A 17,183-nucleotide genomic window follows, 5' to 3' on the forward strand; every position below is an offset into this window, starting at 1 on the left:
CCTCTAATACCTCCTTTTGATCGCCATTCTATTCTTGGTCATTGGTTGATCTATCCTTTTGAGAAGGATGTAATTGAGCTCCATGTATGGGTAAATCAACAACCAAGCACATTGAGTCAGTCAATTGTATTGTGCCAAGTTCTGCATTTATATTTTAATGACTCAGTTATTAGTAAGCATTTTAAACCAAATAAATAAAAAAAAGTTATGATTTCGAACATAGTGAAGAGGAGAGATATAACTTGAAAAAGTAGAAGGAGTGAAATCATTCTCAACGCGATTGGGATTGGTTGAACAAGTGTTTTCTTCATTACTGCCGCTCTTGTTCTTCATATATCCAAATAAAGAAAAATAAGCATATCATCATCATAGAATAAAATATATATAATTGATTTGCACAAATTGAATTAATTGAAAACACAAAATGAAAACAAAGACAACTTTATACATGGATAGAATCCCAAATAAGAAAAACTTACATTGTTTGTATCTTGAGAGGAAGTTTTCTCAATTGAAGTAGATCTTGTTGATGAAGTCATACCTACTTAATTAATTTGAAAGAAGAAGCTATGCAAGATTCGTGTTGCCAAATATCCATAAGATATAATTTCCATTAATTTGATTTGATATATATATATTTGATAACAAATAAATGTTATCTAGTTCCTTAGTAGTATTATTGTTGTATCAAATTAAACATTACAAAATCAATATGGGCCAAACATTGCAGATCCAATAGAAAAAGTTTTCTTTTAGAACATATGAACTTGTATTTTATACTCTCATTTATTCAAAATTTAATCTATTCTTCAGACACTTGTTTTTTCAATACCATTACGATATACTATATGAGAAAAGTGGAAATTGCAATTTTCTGTATTAGTGTCCCACTATTGAAAAGTTAAGTTTGTTAAACTGAATATGATGTTTACCCCTAATTAACTTTCACAAATAATAAAATGATGATTGTAGTATATAGGCAAAAATAAAGAAATTAAAGAAAGACAAAAATATTAAATGTTAGTTTGATGACACAACAAGTAATAACAAATAAAGTTTGTGAAAAAATTGAAAAGATACCTGATTCTATGTTTTTTTTGTTATTGTTGTTTGTGTAGTTTTGGACTAAAAAATATTATTTTGTGAGCGTTTTATAGGGAAATAAAATGAGGAGATTGTTATAAAAGCATCACTTTTGAAGTGAATCTGAATGTATCGGATGGTTCCACGAACCAATCTAAAATAAGAAAATAGATAAATGGTCATCTTAATTTGAGAGATCGCCACATTCTAAAATAAGAAAATATATAAATAGTCACCTTAATTGAGAGAGTGCCACATCACCGGCATAAAAATAAGAAAATAAATAAATGATCATCTTAATTTAGAAGAACCACATTCTAAAATAAGAAAATAGATAAATATTCATCTTAGTTTTAGAGAGCGCCACATCACTGGTATAAAAGAAGAAAATAGATAAATGGTCATCTTAATTTCACAGATCCACATTCTAAAATAAAAAAAAATGATAAATGGTCATCTTAATTTTAGAGAGCGCCACATCACAGGTATAAAATAATAAAATAGATAAATGGTCATCTTAATTTCATAAAGCACCACATCATGGGGATAAGGATCCTCATATATATATATATATATATATATATCTAATATATAGCTATATCTATCTACTATCTATCTATCTATATATCTATCTATCTATCTATCTATATCTATACTACCTTAAAAACATGAACTCCCAAACCTAAATGTCAAATTACTATAATATCCCCAATTAAAAATACTCAATTTACTTTATTTATTTGTTTAATTAATTATAATATATTAAAACTAGATACCTTTTCAAATTAAAGAGTTGTGACTTTTTCAATGTGTTGTGACTTTTTCGAAAGGTTGTGACTTTTTTGAGGGGTTGTGTCATTTTCAATGAGTTCCGATTTTTTTTTAAGGGTTGTAATGGTTGTGTCTTTTCCAAAGGGTTATGCCTATTCCGATGAGTTGTGACTTTTTCAAAAGGTTGTGACTTTTTCGATGAGCATTGACTTTTTCGGAAGGTTATGACTTTTCTGATAAGGTGCCTATTCATTCTACTTTGTTACCTATAAATAGAAGAGTTTCCTCTCACTTTTTTAAGTTTTCTACTCTTCTTCTTCTTAAAAAATCTCAAATGTTTTTTGCAACAATTTATTATGTTCAAAATTAAATAAAATTCAAGGTACCACATAAGAATGAGTTGGTAAATAAATTGTAGAAAATAATTCATCAATTCACACTCATACTTTCCTCTTACTATTTTAATCACTCAATATTGTTTGTATCACTTTAGAACATTAATATCCTTTAAATTAACAAACATATTTTATTTATTAAAAGAAACTTCTTTACTATGAATAGTCGCAATAGTTTCAACCTTCATGTTACTTCAGTCATAAATCACAGCCGTTCACTTCTTATAAATTATTTGGGATCTCTTTTCTGATACAATTTGAGATCATTTAAATTTTTCATAAATGATTCATCTACAATCCATGGATATGGTTCGCCAAAGTTCTTAGCATGGAAATTTAGGTATTGACTTTTCTGTTAAATAAGAAAAAAAATAGAGAAATGTGCATTTAACTGTGAACTTTGTTTCACACAAAAAACTTCTATACATAGTGTGCGAGAATTTTCATTTATTTTACTTGTTTTGTTTCTTCAATTAATTTCTTTTGTCTTTTCATTCGAGAGAGAATTGAATTATTAGTGTTCACATAGCGAATGAACAATGACAAATGCACACACTGAATATTATTTTTTCTAATAAAATTAATAGATCAAGTTGTGATAGAATCAATAATAATAAACAAATATAAGAAGGCACATGATAATCTTTGTTCCACAGTGATATGCGTCTCTAGTTCCATGATATGCGTCTCTAGTTCCACAGTGAGTAAATGTCTAACTCCTATCTCATCATTTGCACAAGGATCTTTGATGTAGGTCCACCATTGCCGCCGGAGTCGAGAAGAGGTTGACGGAGGTCCACCATTGATGACGGAAGATTTAGAGACAGTGGTGTCTTGATTGTAGGAGGGTTTTGTATTTCCCCTTTTTGTTTTTTTTTTGTTGTTTTTTATTTCCTTTTCTTGTTTCAGATTTTGGATTGGGCATTTTGGGCCTAGTCCCTTTTGCTTCTTTTGTCTATTTTCCATTAATAAAAGGCTATAAGCCACCTCTTAATTTGAAAAAAAACATGATCATCTTTGTTTTTTTCAAATTTTTATTCTTTTACCCACAAACAAAGCAGTTTCTTCCTAATTTTCTAAAATAGCGGGCATCAATATAGTCTATTGAATTATTAGTTTTGATGTTAAATCCACTATTTCAAAAATAGTTTATAAGTTTTACTTATAATATGATAATATAGCCATGATGATAAATATTTTTTTAATAGATATGTAAGTAGAAGTTGTCACAGACCGTCGTGATTGACATCCACACTAACCCTCTGGTGGGAGAACCATTACTACAACCAACTAAGCAACTTAATCAAAAGACTAAACATTTAAAGATACAAGAGTAGGTTTAAATGTAGAAATAAATTAGAGTTCCCATAAACTCCGAAAGTCTAACAAAACATTTGTGGAAAATAATGCGTAGAACGTGAAAGTCAATGTCCCAAAACTCTACTAACGACAAGTCTGAGAACAAGAGCTACAACCCCTAAACAAAACAAACTAACATCTAGAGTACTAGTCTAAGTTCGAAGAAAATGGACTAAGCAAAAGGAGAACTCATGGCTGCCTTGGAAGAACTGGCTCACCCTTGAATTCCGGTCTCGATCACTAATCTCCTAGCTGAGGTCTATTAATAGCCGCCTGAAGATGCCCTGTACTCAACAAAGAACGAGCAAGTACAGTATCAGTACACAATCAGAATGTATAGGTAGGATCATACAGTTATTCCAGTAAGCACAACATATACCAACAATCGCAACAAAGTAAACACATATATGTTCAAAAAAAATAAAATAAAAAATATATATATACACATCGGTTATCATTTCAAGAGAGATGTACAATTCCACATTCTCAATAACAAGTAGATATAACAAATCAATGGTCCTCTCATGGAACCCATGCCCAAACTATTAGTGTGCCGGAACGTGACACCCGATCCCAATTAGTGTGTCAGATGTGACACTCAATCCCATATATGCGCCGGAACGTGGAACCCAATCCAAGCTACTGTGTCGAAATGTGACACCTGATTCATTCAACACAACAACAATCAGAATCACACTCATAATGTACATACTCATAATCATATAATCAAGTGTTGAATCATGGCATGTGTTGGTTCATTCATACTAATTTCATTAGGTTTAATCAACAAGACTTCATTCACATACATAAATGCATTACAATGAAGCAATTACCAACATACATCACGCAAAACATGAAGTCAAACCATCACCTACCTCGATACCAAGCTTGAATCCCCTAAGGCACTTGAATCCTCCTTTTCTATTTTCTTTCCGCTTGTTCTAGGTCTACAAACAATTAATATACGCAAGGATCAATAAATTAAGGTCTAGGATTATAACAAACCCAATAACCCATGATCCTAAGGTGCAGCTAGGGCTTTTTCCCACTATCAAGTTCAGGCCAAAACCCTCTCCAACGATAATTACCCATGAATCTAAGTTCTACGGATAAAAAAAAAGAGGATTAGGGGAGTAAAATCCTTACCTTTAGTACCACAAGTCGTGGAAAACTACCAAGAAATCGCATGGGGTCGTTTCTTAGCTCTAAAGAACGAAAATTGCAAAATAATAATATTTTTGGGGTTTTCCCGCAGCTTAATTTGAGACTGAGCCACTATGGCGGACCCCATCCCGCCACAACGGCTTACACAGAGACAGAACCTAGAAATTTGAGTTCAAAACCCCCATTTCACAACACACCTTCAACCCATGACGTTCAAAAACTACTCGTTCACGCTAAGGTTAGTTTCAGGGGGTTCCACTTGTCCGAATTCGATTTTGTGTAGTCGTATCTGCTCAGGTAATCAATATTCTTATTAGACTTCTCATTCATTACCAGATTTCCCTATACCTCACATGACTCAGATTTGATCCAAATCTGGACTAGGCTAGAAATTTTCAAGTCACTACTTAAAAGTTTTTGGCCCCAATTCTTTCCCCATTGAATTTTCTATAACGACGGGATCAGGTCTTTACAGAAGTGAACGGAGAAAGTAAAGTTTTGTTGACAATAGATTTCAATCAAATGTAACACTAGCGCGAGTATAGCATGAACATGTATTTCATCTTCCTTCTTCATTAGCTATGAATTGTGTTCCATATATTTTTCTGTTTGTATATTTTAATTGAGTATACAATTTTTTAAGTATGAATTTTCTGTTATTTTGTGTTCATTTTAATCTAAGAAAATGTTATGTCACAAGATACACTTATTGCTAGCTATATAAAATTATATAAGAAAATAGTGATTGATCATAAAATTATTTTAAATTAAATTAAAGATTCTGTAAATAATACATTAAATTTTATTCATCAATCAATTTTTTCATTGAAAATTTTTAATATATTATATCACGGTACAACTTCTATTATATACTAGATACTAGATACTTTCATTAGACAACAACTATATTATATGTATGCGACAAAAAAAGGAGAAGACTACAATTCTGCAAAGATAAGGTAGAAACATAATAAAATAAAATATTTTTCACCATTGGTGATGTTGTTCTTACATTAAGATTAAATTATTCTACTAAGATACATATATCTAAAACAAAGAATTGGTCAAGCTAAATATGTGACATACATTCTTACAACATTTCACTGTAACGGCCTGATTTTCTTTAGATCTAATTTTTGATATTATATTTTATTTATCTATATAACATTATACTTATAACACTACATTCACTATAGAAGTATCTTTTTTCTAAAAAATATATATTACGTATAAAAGATAAAATATTAAAATATTTATGGTAATCGTTATTAGTGTCATGCACATACTAAATTTCAAGCATGAATATTTAAGTGAAAAGTTGTACTTAAATAGTGTCCATCATTTATGGTCATAATATTAAAAGAAAAGACTATTGTGACCTTTTTTATATTGATATTTTTTTCTATTTTGTTTGTAATTATTTTTTACAGTATAATACTACTAAAGAAATGTCACTTTCTCCACATATTTAAACTTTGAATGTATTTTGAAATGTTTCAATGATATCTGGTCATTTTGATCTCAAAAAATAAGTAACTCTATAACAATCTGCATTAATCATTTAAAAACACAATTTCTATGTTTTTTCAATTATAATCATTTACTAAAAAACTTACTTTAGTAATATTAATTCCATTTTACAACACGTATACTATATGATATGATACACACGCGCAATACACGTACCGTGAAACCATATATAGTTGTAAAATTAAATTAAAATAAGACAAGAAATATAGAAGATGAAAGCAATAGAAACAAAGAGACATGATATGAGAGTTGTTCTTATTCTTCCAAGAATTCAAGTGTTTATAATATGCACTCTTATACCTCTATTTATAGTGTTACATAGAGCCATAGTAAAGGTTAGCCATAAACATGACATTAATCATGAAGATAATGGAAGAGGTTATGGAGGTGTAAGATTACAAGAATGATGATCATAAAGGTGGAGGTTAAATACATAATGGAGGCAAGTAATAAAGATAAATAGTGATAGTAACTTCTTGGCGTAGTGTATATCCACACCATAATATTGTATAACACTCCCCCTTGTATGTCCATATATAATAAGCCTCATTAAAACCTTACAAGGAAAAACCAAGTGGGAAAGAATCCTAGTGAAAGAAAAAGAGTACACATATCTTTTGATATGCATTATTTGTTTGCTCATTAAAAATCATTCCACGAAAACCCAATGGGACAAAACCTCAGTCAGGAAAAAAATAGTACAATGCGTATTATACTTGTCACACCCCGAGCCCCCTTGACGTAAACACGGGACTTAGGTTAACGAGTGACCCCAAGCTAACCCTGAGCTGGCATATCATAAGCATATTAAGATAAACTGAAATAAGAGATATTGTGCGGAAGCTTAAACATGAGATAAACTAAATGATGGGGAATACCCAATCTAAGTCTGAATATGTAAAAGACTATGAGTTTAAGAACAACTAGAAAATCAAACTCAAACTGAAGCTCAAACTGTCTATGTCTGAAAAGTTTCTAACTGACTAGAGATGCTGGGACATGTCCCCAGCTAATTATAGTAAAATTGAAACTAAAATGAAAGAATAAAATAGAAAATATGTATGTCAACCTCGAAGAATGAGGACTCACCACTGAATCTGCTGAGAGGGATCGGGAACCGATCTACACGTGATCTAGATGCTGAGTACCTGAACCTACATCATGAAAGGATGTAGCGTAGAGTATGCGTCAGTACTTGGAATGTACTGAGCATGCAAGATAGGATAAATTGGAACAAATATATAATTGAACAAGCTGACTGAGCAATGATAAAATCTGAACATGATAAAGATACTGAGATATACTGAATATGAACTAATTGAATGCAGCGAACAAGTACAAACATACTGAAACTGAATACTGAAATGTAACTGAGAACCTGGTCAATGTACTAGAATCTGACAGTGGGAGCTACTATGAACCGACATAAAACCACGTGAGCTAAACATGTAGTCCGATGTATACGCCCCATCGAGATGACACAATATACCTTGCCAAGGGTATAGAGGCATGATTAGCGTGATCACTAAATATAATGCCCACAGAGGGGACTTATAAACCTACGGAGGCACATAGTTCTGGGACTATGAGAGTGACTGGCCCTAATCCAACTCGGTGTTAAGCGTACTCCCAACTGGAAAATGTGTACAGTACAACATAACTGAAATATAACTGAATAGCTCAATATTCTGACATGATGACTGAAAATGCAACATTAAATACTAATAATAAAACATTTGAAATTTGGGGCATGTATATTTGTTTATCTGTCCTAGCTAGTGTAATTCATGAACTAAACAAATCTACACAACTAGGGTCCTAAATTTCATGCAAGAAACTAAGAAACATTATTACGAAAACATAATAATATGGTTAGGAATACCCTAATAGCGAAATCATAAAAATTGTCTGCAGTTCTAGAAACTAGGTCTAAGCAATATTTAGGGAATCAAAATTATAACTCTAATCTAGGGACCTAGTGGATGAAAGGAATCCAGCAGTGAAATTCCACATGCCTGGAGATGAAACCTACGGAGAAATCCTTCGATTTTGGGATGAAACTTGAAATAAACCCGCTGGTTGTTCTTGGGAAGACTGTCGCCTCTTTTTTCTTTTCTTTCTCTATGTTTCGCTTGATTTTTGTGAATGATCGATTAGGGTAGGTTCTGACTAAGTTACTATGATTAAACTGACCAAAACTACGTAATTTAGGGATTAAACAATGTCATTTAGGTGTTCAACGCATAGGGTAAAAGACCAAAATGACCCCACTTAATATTTGATGAGGGCCGACCACGGACCCTATGATGGACCGTCAGAGGGAACATAGACCGTCAAGTGGGTCGTGGTCCTTTGCCAGTAGCTACTAGTTCTGGGTGGTCCGACCAAGAGCCCTACCACGGCCCGTGTGAAGGACCACGGACCGTGAAGGTCGACGTGGCTCTTCACTTGGGCAGGTGGTTTGTTTGCTCAAGTTCACGGACGCCACCACGGTCCACCATCAAGACCATGGCCCGTGAAGGCTCCCTTAGTCCACCTCTTTTGGCTGGGTGTGAACCACGAACAGGTCGACGGACCGTGGTTCCTTTCACAATCCGTGAACCCTGTCGTGGTTCACCTGCTTCTGCTAGTTTTCTACTGAAAGTTCTAAGTTTGATTTCCGAGGTGTTACAATATCTCCCCCTTGGGAAGATTCATCCTTAAATGAAGCCTAAGCTAGCTGAGTATGAAGGGAAAGAGCTGCAACCCTACCATTAAGTACTAGAAACTGATTTCTGACTAAACTGAGTCCCAAGAACATGCAAATACGCTGAAAATGCCAGACTAACTGAAAGAACATGATACTACGACTGAATTTACGCAAGAGTAAACTGTGAGACTGGAGAGGAACTATTACCTAAAGCTGGAATGGAATCGGAAGGAATGAGATGAGGATACTTGGCCTTCATGGCTGCTTCTGTTTCCCAAGTAGTTCCCTTAACGGACTGACTCCACAAAATCTTAACTAAGGCGACTTCTTTGTTTCTCAACCTTCGAGCCTGACAATCAAGAATTTCAACTGGCACATCTTCCTAAGTGAGACTATCTTTCACAGTCACACTCTCTAAATGTACTATACATGTTGGATCACCCACACACTTCTTCAGCAAGGAAATGTGAAAGATTGGATGAACTGCTACTAATTCTGCTGGCAACTCTAACTCATAAGCCACTTTTACTTCTGCTTCCCAAGTAGCTCCCTTTACGGACTGACTCCTCCACAAAGCCTTAACTGAAGCGACTTCTTTGTTCCTCAACCTTCGAACTTGACGATCAAGGATTTCAATTGGTACCTCTTCATAAGTAAGGCTATCCTTCATAGCCACGCTTTCTAAAAGTACAATAGATGCTGAATCATCCACACACTTCAACAATGAAATGTGGAAAACCGGATGCACTGCTGCTAATTATGTTGGCAACTCTAACTCATAAGCCACTTTACCAATCCTTTTCAAGATTTTGTAAAGACCTACATATCTAGGACTCATATTTTCTTTCTTTCCAAATCTCATCACCCCCTTCATAGGTGACATTTTTAGGAAAACCCAATCATCGACTTGGAACTCCAAGTCCCTTCTCCTTACATCTGCATAGGACTTCTGACGACTCTGGGCTATCTTAAGTCTATCTATGATGAGCTGAGCTTTTTCCATAGCATAATGAACCGAATTTGGCCCTATCAAGGTTTCTTCACCTACTTAAAACCAACCAATCAGAGATCTACATCTACGCCCATACAATGCCTCATAAGGGGCCATCTGAATGCTGGAATGGTAGCTATTGTTGTAGGTGAAATCTCTAAGAGGAAGGTGATCATCCCAACTGCCCTTGAATTTGATCACGCAAGCTCTCAACATGTCCTCTAAGGTCTTAATGATATGCTCTACCTGACCGTCCGTCTGTGGATGAAATGTTCTACTGAGGTTAACGTAGGTACCAAGACCCTTCTGAAATGATTTCTTGAAATGAGAGGTAAAATTAGGGCCTCTCTTTGAGATGTTAGACAAAGGAACCTCATGCAGCCTGACTATCTCATTAATGTAAAGCTTGGCGTAGTCCTCCGCTGAATCTGTAGTCTTAACAACCAAAAAGTGTGCGGACTTAGTAAATTTGTCTAGTATAACCTAAATGGAATCATGTTGTCTGTGAGTATGAGGTAAACCTGTAATGAAGTCCATGTTGATCACTTCCCACTTCCATGTAGGAATGTTGATCTCTTGAGTCATATCTTCTGATTTCTGATGTTCTACCTTCACTTGTTGACAATTAGGGAACTTAGCCACAACATGTGCTATATCCCTCTTCATGTAATTCCACCGAAAGACTTCCCGCAGATCACAATACATCTTAGTGGCACCTGGATGAATAGAATACCTAGAGTTATGGGCTTCTGTAAGGATCTGTTGTCTCAACTCACCCACTTCGGGAACACATAAACGACCCTGGTGGCGAAGCACACCATCTCCCCCTTGGGAGAAAACCTCAACTTTTTACTGATGAAATGCACCCTTCAATTGAAGCAATATAGGATCACTGTCTTATCTTTCATTAACCTCCACTACCAATGAAGATTCTGAGCCATTCTGAATGGTCACACTGTCATCTGATATGTTCATAAGACAAACTCCTAAGCGAGCAAGCCGGTGAACATATTTTGCTTATTCCTTCCTTTCTTCCTCAACATGCGCTACACTACCCATAGATAGTCTGCTAAGAGCATCGGCTACTACATTGGCCCTACCAAGATTGTAAAGCACATTCATATCATAGTCCTTGAGGAATTCAAGCCATCTCCTCTGGCAAAAAATCAACTCTTTCTGGGTGAACACATACTGAAGGCTCTTATGGTCTGTGAAAAAATCTATGTGAACAACATACAAGTAATGTCTCCAAATCTTTAGGGAAAATATTATGGCTGCAAGCTCGAGGTTATGAGTTGGATAGTTCTTTTCGTGCACCTTAAGCTATCTAGAAGCATAAGCTATAACCTTACCCTATTGCATCAATACACAACCTAGGCCACTCTGGATGCATCACAATAGATCACATAACCGTCTAAACTCTCTGGTAGAGTCAAACCAGGAGTTGTAGTCAACCTAGTTTTCAGTTCTGAGAAGCTTTTCTCACACTCATATGACCACTCAAACTTAACCTTTTTCTGAGTCAACTTAGTCAATGGCGAAGCTATGGATGAAAATCCTTCCACAAGCCTTCTGTAATAACCGACTAGACCCAAGAAACTTCTGATATCAGTTGGAGAGGTGGTTCTGGGCCATTATTTCACTGCATCTATTTTATGAGAATCCACGCGGATTCCCATGACCAAGAAAAGCGTTTGACTATAACTAAAACTCACATTTGCTGAACTTATCGAACCACTAGTGATCTTTGAGAGTTTGCAGGACAACCCTCAAGTGAGTCTCATGCTCTTTCTCATTCCTAGAGTAAATGAGGATATCATCAATAAAGACAATAACGAACAAGTCCAAATACTGCTTGAACACCCTGTTCATCAAATCAATAAAAGTTGCAGGAGCATTGGTTAGTCCAAATGACATAACTACAAATTCATAATGATCATACCGAGTTTTGAAGGTTGTTTTTGGGATGTTACTATCTCTGACTCTGAGCTGATGATAATCAGATCTGAGGTCTATCATCGAGAAATGGCTAGCACTTTGAAGTTGGTCGAACAAGTCATCAATCCTAGGGATAGGGTATTTATTCTTGATTGTGACTTTGTTCAACTGTCGATAGTCAATGCACATTCTGAGATAACCATCTTTCTTTTTCAGAAATAACACTGGTGCACCCCATGGGGAAACACTAGGTCTGATGAAGCCCTTATCTAGAAGGTCTTTCGACAACTCTTTCAATTCCTTAAGCTCAGCTGGAGCCATTCTATAAGGAGGAATAGAAATAGGCTGGGTATCTGGAAGGAGATCAATTCCAAAGTCGATTTCCTTTTCGGGAGGAACTCCAAAAAGATCTTCTGGGAACTCATTTACTACTGGGACTGACTCAAGAGTTGGGGTTTTGAAGCTGGATTCCTTAACCCGAACTAGATGATAGATATACCCCTTGGAAATCATCTTTCTGGCCTTAAGGTAAGAAATGAATCGACATATAGGCACTAACCTATTACCCTTCTATTCTAAGATTGGTTCGTCTCAAAACTAAAACCAAACAATCCTAGTTCTACAATCGACTGACGCATAATAGGAATGTAACCAATCCATGCCTAGAATGATATCAAAGTCTACCATTTCTAACTCTACAAGATCTGCTGAGGTGACTTTCTGAGAGACTGTGACAGGGCAATTTCTGTATACCCGTCTAGCTATAACTGGGTCACAAACTGGAGTAGAGACTGAGAAGGGTTCTGAGAGAGTTTCTAGACTGACACTGAAGTTCACTGCTATATATGGAGTTACAAAGGAAAGAGTAGCCCTTGGATCTAACGAAGCATAAACATCTAAGTGAAAGACTCGTAACGTACCAGTGACCACATCAGGAGAATCTTCCTGATCCTGGCGAGCCTGGAGAGCATACAACATGTTCTGGCGCTGACCATCACCTGTACCAGATGAAGCATCCTGCTGAGTGGGGCGACCTGTTGGCGCTGCTGAAGCTGTGGACTGAGACCTACTGTTGTTACCTCATTTCCCATGTTTGGCAGAAGGGCAATCCCTTAACCTATGGCCAGACTAGCCACAACCAAAGCACCTCTCTTTCCCTGCAATACACTCACCTGGATGGTTCTTACCACACTTTGGACAAGTTGGAAAAGTACTGATACCTGATGCCCTCCTATGAGACTTAGAGCATGGTGCCCTACCTTTCTGATCTTGTCAAAACCTGGGAGATGGAGAACTAGTTGATAAAGGTGATGGGGCTGAAGATTTCTGCTGAAACTGCGAGCGATTTCCACCACCAGATTTCTATTGAGAGTATTCATAGTTTCGTGTCCTAGCCTTCTTATTGTCCTTAGCATGTTCCCTAAGCTTGTCTCACTCAACCTGCTGAGCATGAGTTATAGGCCTAGAGATATTCATATCTGCTAGAAACATAGCATTTTTGCACGCTGTCTTCACCAAGTCGTATACCCCAAACATAAACTTATTCATTTGTGCCCTTGGATCAACAACCATGTGTGGAGCATACCTGGAGAGTTAGGTGAACTTATGTTCGTACTACTGATAAGACATGGTACCTTACCTAAAATTCATGAACTCTTGAGCCTTAGCCTCCGTCAACTCTCTCAGGAAGAACCTATCCAGAAAAGCTCCAGAAAAACACTCCCAAGTCACAGGAGCTACATCTGTACCCCTGTTTTCTTTCCACTGAGTGAACTATATGTGAGCCATATCCTTAAGCTGGTAGGATGCCAACTCTACCCTATCATTACCAGTCATTTGTATCACTCCAAAGATTTTCTTGACCTCATCAATGAAGTTCTGTGGATCCTCACCAATCTGCGACCCTAGAAACTCAGGTGGATTCATCCTAACAAAATCCCAAACTCTAGCTATAGCTCACCCAACATTATCGTTAGTTGGAACTAGGGCCTGCTGATTGTTCCGGTAGGTCACACTCGAAAACTCTACATTCGAAACCTCTTGGTTTGGCACTGGAGGAACTGCGTTAGCATTGTGGGCATTGGCATTCCATCCGTAAGCTCTACGAGGAGGCATGATCTAAAATGAATTTTTGGCCAAAAACATCCTTTATCTATATCCAAAATTTAATTTACATCCTTCAACTATCATATTGAACAAAAATCATCCTTGATGTTTTCAAAACTTAGCAAGTTTCATCCTTCATGAAAATTTTGTTAAAAACATTAACATACCCATCTATGTGCAAGGCACATGACTCTTAACACCCCAAATATCAAGTTCCTCAAACCAGCCATAATTCAATTTCTTTGTTCTGCTAAAACAATTAAAGCTATTCCAAGTTAGCTTTTGTATGTGTCAATTTTGCTGAGTCTATATGAACAATAAAAGAAAGGAAATAAACAACAAAGCTAGGATGAGTCTTCTTCTGTGTAATGGTTGGACTGTGATTATATTTGATTTGGGTATTAATTTTGGGAAGGAAGAAAGGCTTGAAACTAATTAAAAATAGGGTGCAATGAAATTTGTTGATATTCTGGTGATAAAAAATCTTAAACAACAATTGAAGAAAAATATATTGGGTCTTGTGAAAATGCAGAGAGAGAACAATAAGAGCAGATTCATGTCGAAGAAAATACTTTTAAAAAAGAATGGCAAGCACAACAAATAAATTAAAGGTCTTTGAATTACATATGTAAGAAAGTTACCACAAATAATTATGGAAAATAAATCATGATAGCAACAAAAGAATAGCCAATATTGAGATTCATTGTACAAAGCAACTTATATTACAATTTTTATTAAGCTGGAGAATCCTAAATTCATTCCTGGCAAACTTTGCCGGTAAAAAATTAACTTAGAAAAGCTTCAACTTTGAGAAGAAGAACATTATACAATTACTGGACATAGTCATGTGACTTGCACATGGGATTGAGTCTGTTAATGTTTTTTAACAAAAGTTTTAGGGAAGGATGAACTTGCTAAGTTTTGAATACATTAAGGATGATTTTTGTTCAATATGATAGTTGAAGGATGTACATTAAGTTTTGGATATAGATAAAGGATGTTTTTGACCAAAAACTCATCTAAAACGCATAATGACGAATTAGAACGAGAAGTTGGATCATACCTCATGCACGATAAGAGTATCAAAGAGAGTGAAGTTTTTCCTAAAACACTTTGTAGCCTTCCTCTCATTAGATGTGGTGTACTTCACACCCATGAAAAGGACTCTACTTAGTGGGGCTTTTCAGACATCCTAGGACACTAAAACCTGGATATGATACCAAGTTTGTCACGGCCCGAGCCTACCCCCTTCACATAAACTCGGGAGGATCACGAGTGACACTAAGCTAACCTTGAGCTTATCATAAGCATACTAAGATAAACTGAAATAAGAGATACTGTATGGAAGCTAAAACAAGAAATAAACTAAATGATGGGGAATACCCAATCTAAGTCTGAATATATAAAAGACTATGAGTTTAATAACAACTAAAAGATCAAACTCAAACTGAAGCTGAAACCATCTATGTCTGAAATAAGAATTTAACTTACTAGAGATGCTAGGACATGTCCCCAGCTAACTCTAGTAAAATTGAAACTAAATTGAAAGACTAAAATAGAAAACATGTATGTCGTCCTAGAAGAATGAGGACTCACCACTGAAGCTGCTGAGAGGGATCGGGAACCGATCTACGCGTGATCGGGATGCTGAGTACCTAAACCTACATCATGAAAGTATGTTGCGCAGAGTATGTGTCACTACTTGGAATGTACTGAGCATGCATAATAGGATAAAGTTGAACAAATATATAACTGAACAAGCATACTGAGCAATGATAAAATATGAACATGATAAAGATACTGAGATATACTGAATATGAACTAACTGACATCAACGAACAAGTATAAACATGCTGAAACTGCATACTGAAATGTAACTAGGAACCTGGTCAATGTACTAGAATCTGATTGTAGGAGCTACTATGAATGGACATAAAACCACGTGAGCTAAACGTGGAGTCTAATTTATACTCCCCATCGAGAGGACCCAATATACCTTTCCAACGGTATAGAGGCATGATTGGCGTGATCACTAAATATGATGCCCACATAGGGGACTTATAAACCTACGGGGGCATGTACTTCTGGGACTATCAGGGTGACTGACCCTAGTCCAACTCGGCGTTAAGCCTACTCCCAACTGGAAAATGTGTACAATACAACATAACTGAAATATAATTGAATAGCTCAATATTCTGACATGCTGACGGAAAATGCAACATTAAATACTGATAATGATACATTTGAAATGTGGGGTATGTATATCTGTTTATCTGTCCTAGCTAGTGTAATTCATGAACTAAATGAATTTATACAACTAGGGTTCTGAATTTCATGCAAGAAACTATGCAACATTATTACGAAAAGATAATAATATGATTAGGAATACCCTAACAGCTAAATCACAACAATTGTCTGCAGTTCTAGAAACCATAGGTCTAAGCAATATTTTGGGAATCAAGATTCTGACTTAAATCTAGGGACCTAGTGGATAAAAGTAATCCACCAGTGAAATCCCATATTCCTGGAAACGAAACCTATGGAGATATCCTTCAATTTCGGGATGAAACTTGAAAGAAACATGTTGGTTGTTCTTGGGAAGATTGGCGCCTCTTTCTTTTTCTTTTTCGCTAAGTTTCGCTTGATTTTGGTGTATGATCAATTAGGGTAGGTTCTGACTAAGTTACTAAGCTTAAACTTACCAAAACTACGTAATTTAGGGGTTAAACGACATAGTTTAGGTGTTCAACGAGTAGGGGAAAAGACCAAAAAGACCCCACTTAAAATCTGACGAGGGCCGACCACGGGTCCTATGACAGACTGTCACAGGGACCATGGACTATCAAGTGGGTCGTGGTCCTTGTCCAGTAGCTACTAGTTTGGGTGGTCCGACCACGAGCCCTACACGGCCCGTGTGAAGGACCACGAACCGTGAAGGTCGACGTGATTCTTTACTTGGGATGGTGGTCGGCTGGCTCAGATCAACCAATGCCACCATGGCCCGTGAAGGGCACCGTGGTCTTATGCCTGAGTCTGGTGAGTTTTGCCTGGCCTACACGAGCCTTCCCACGGCTCGTGGGGTGGTCCACGGCCTGTGAAGGCTCCCGTGGTCCACCTCTTTTGGTTGGGTGTGAACCACGGACAGGTGAATGGACTG

The sequence above is a fragment of the Solanum tuberosum genome, unplaced genomic scaffold, assembly GCF_000226075.1.
Source record: "Solanum tuberosum cultivar DM 1-3 516 R44 unplaced genomic scaffold, SolTub_3.0 scf00005, whole genome shotgun sequence".
Classification (NCBI taxonomy): domain Eukaryota; kingdom Viridiplantae; phylum Streptophyta; class Magnoliopsida; order Solanales; family Solanaceae; genus Solanum; species Solanum tuberosum.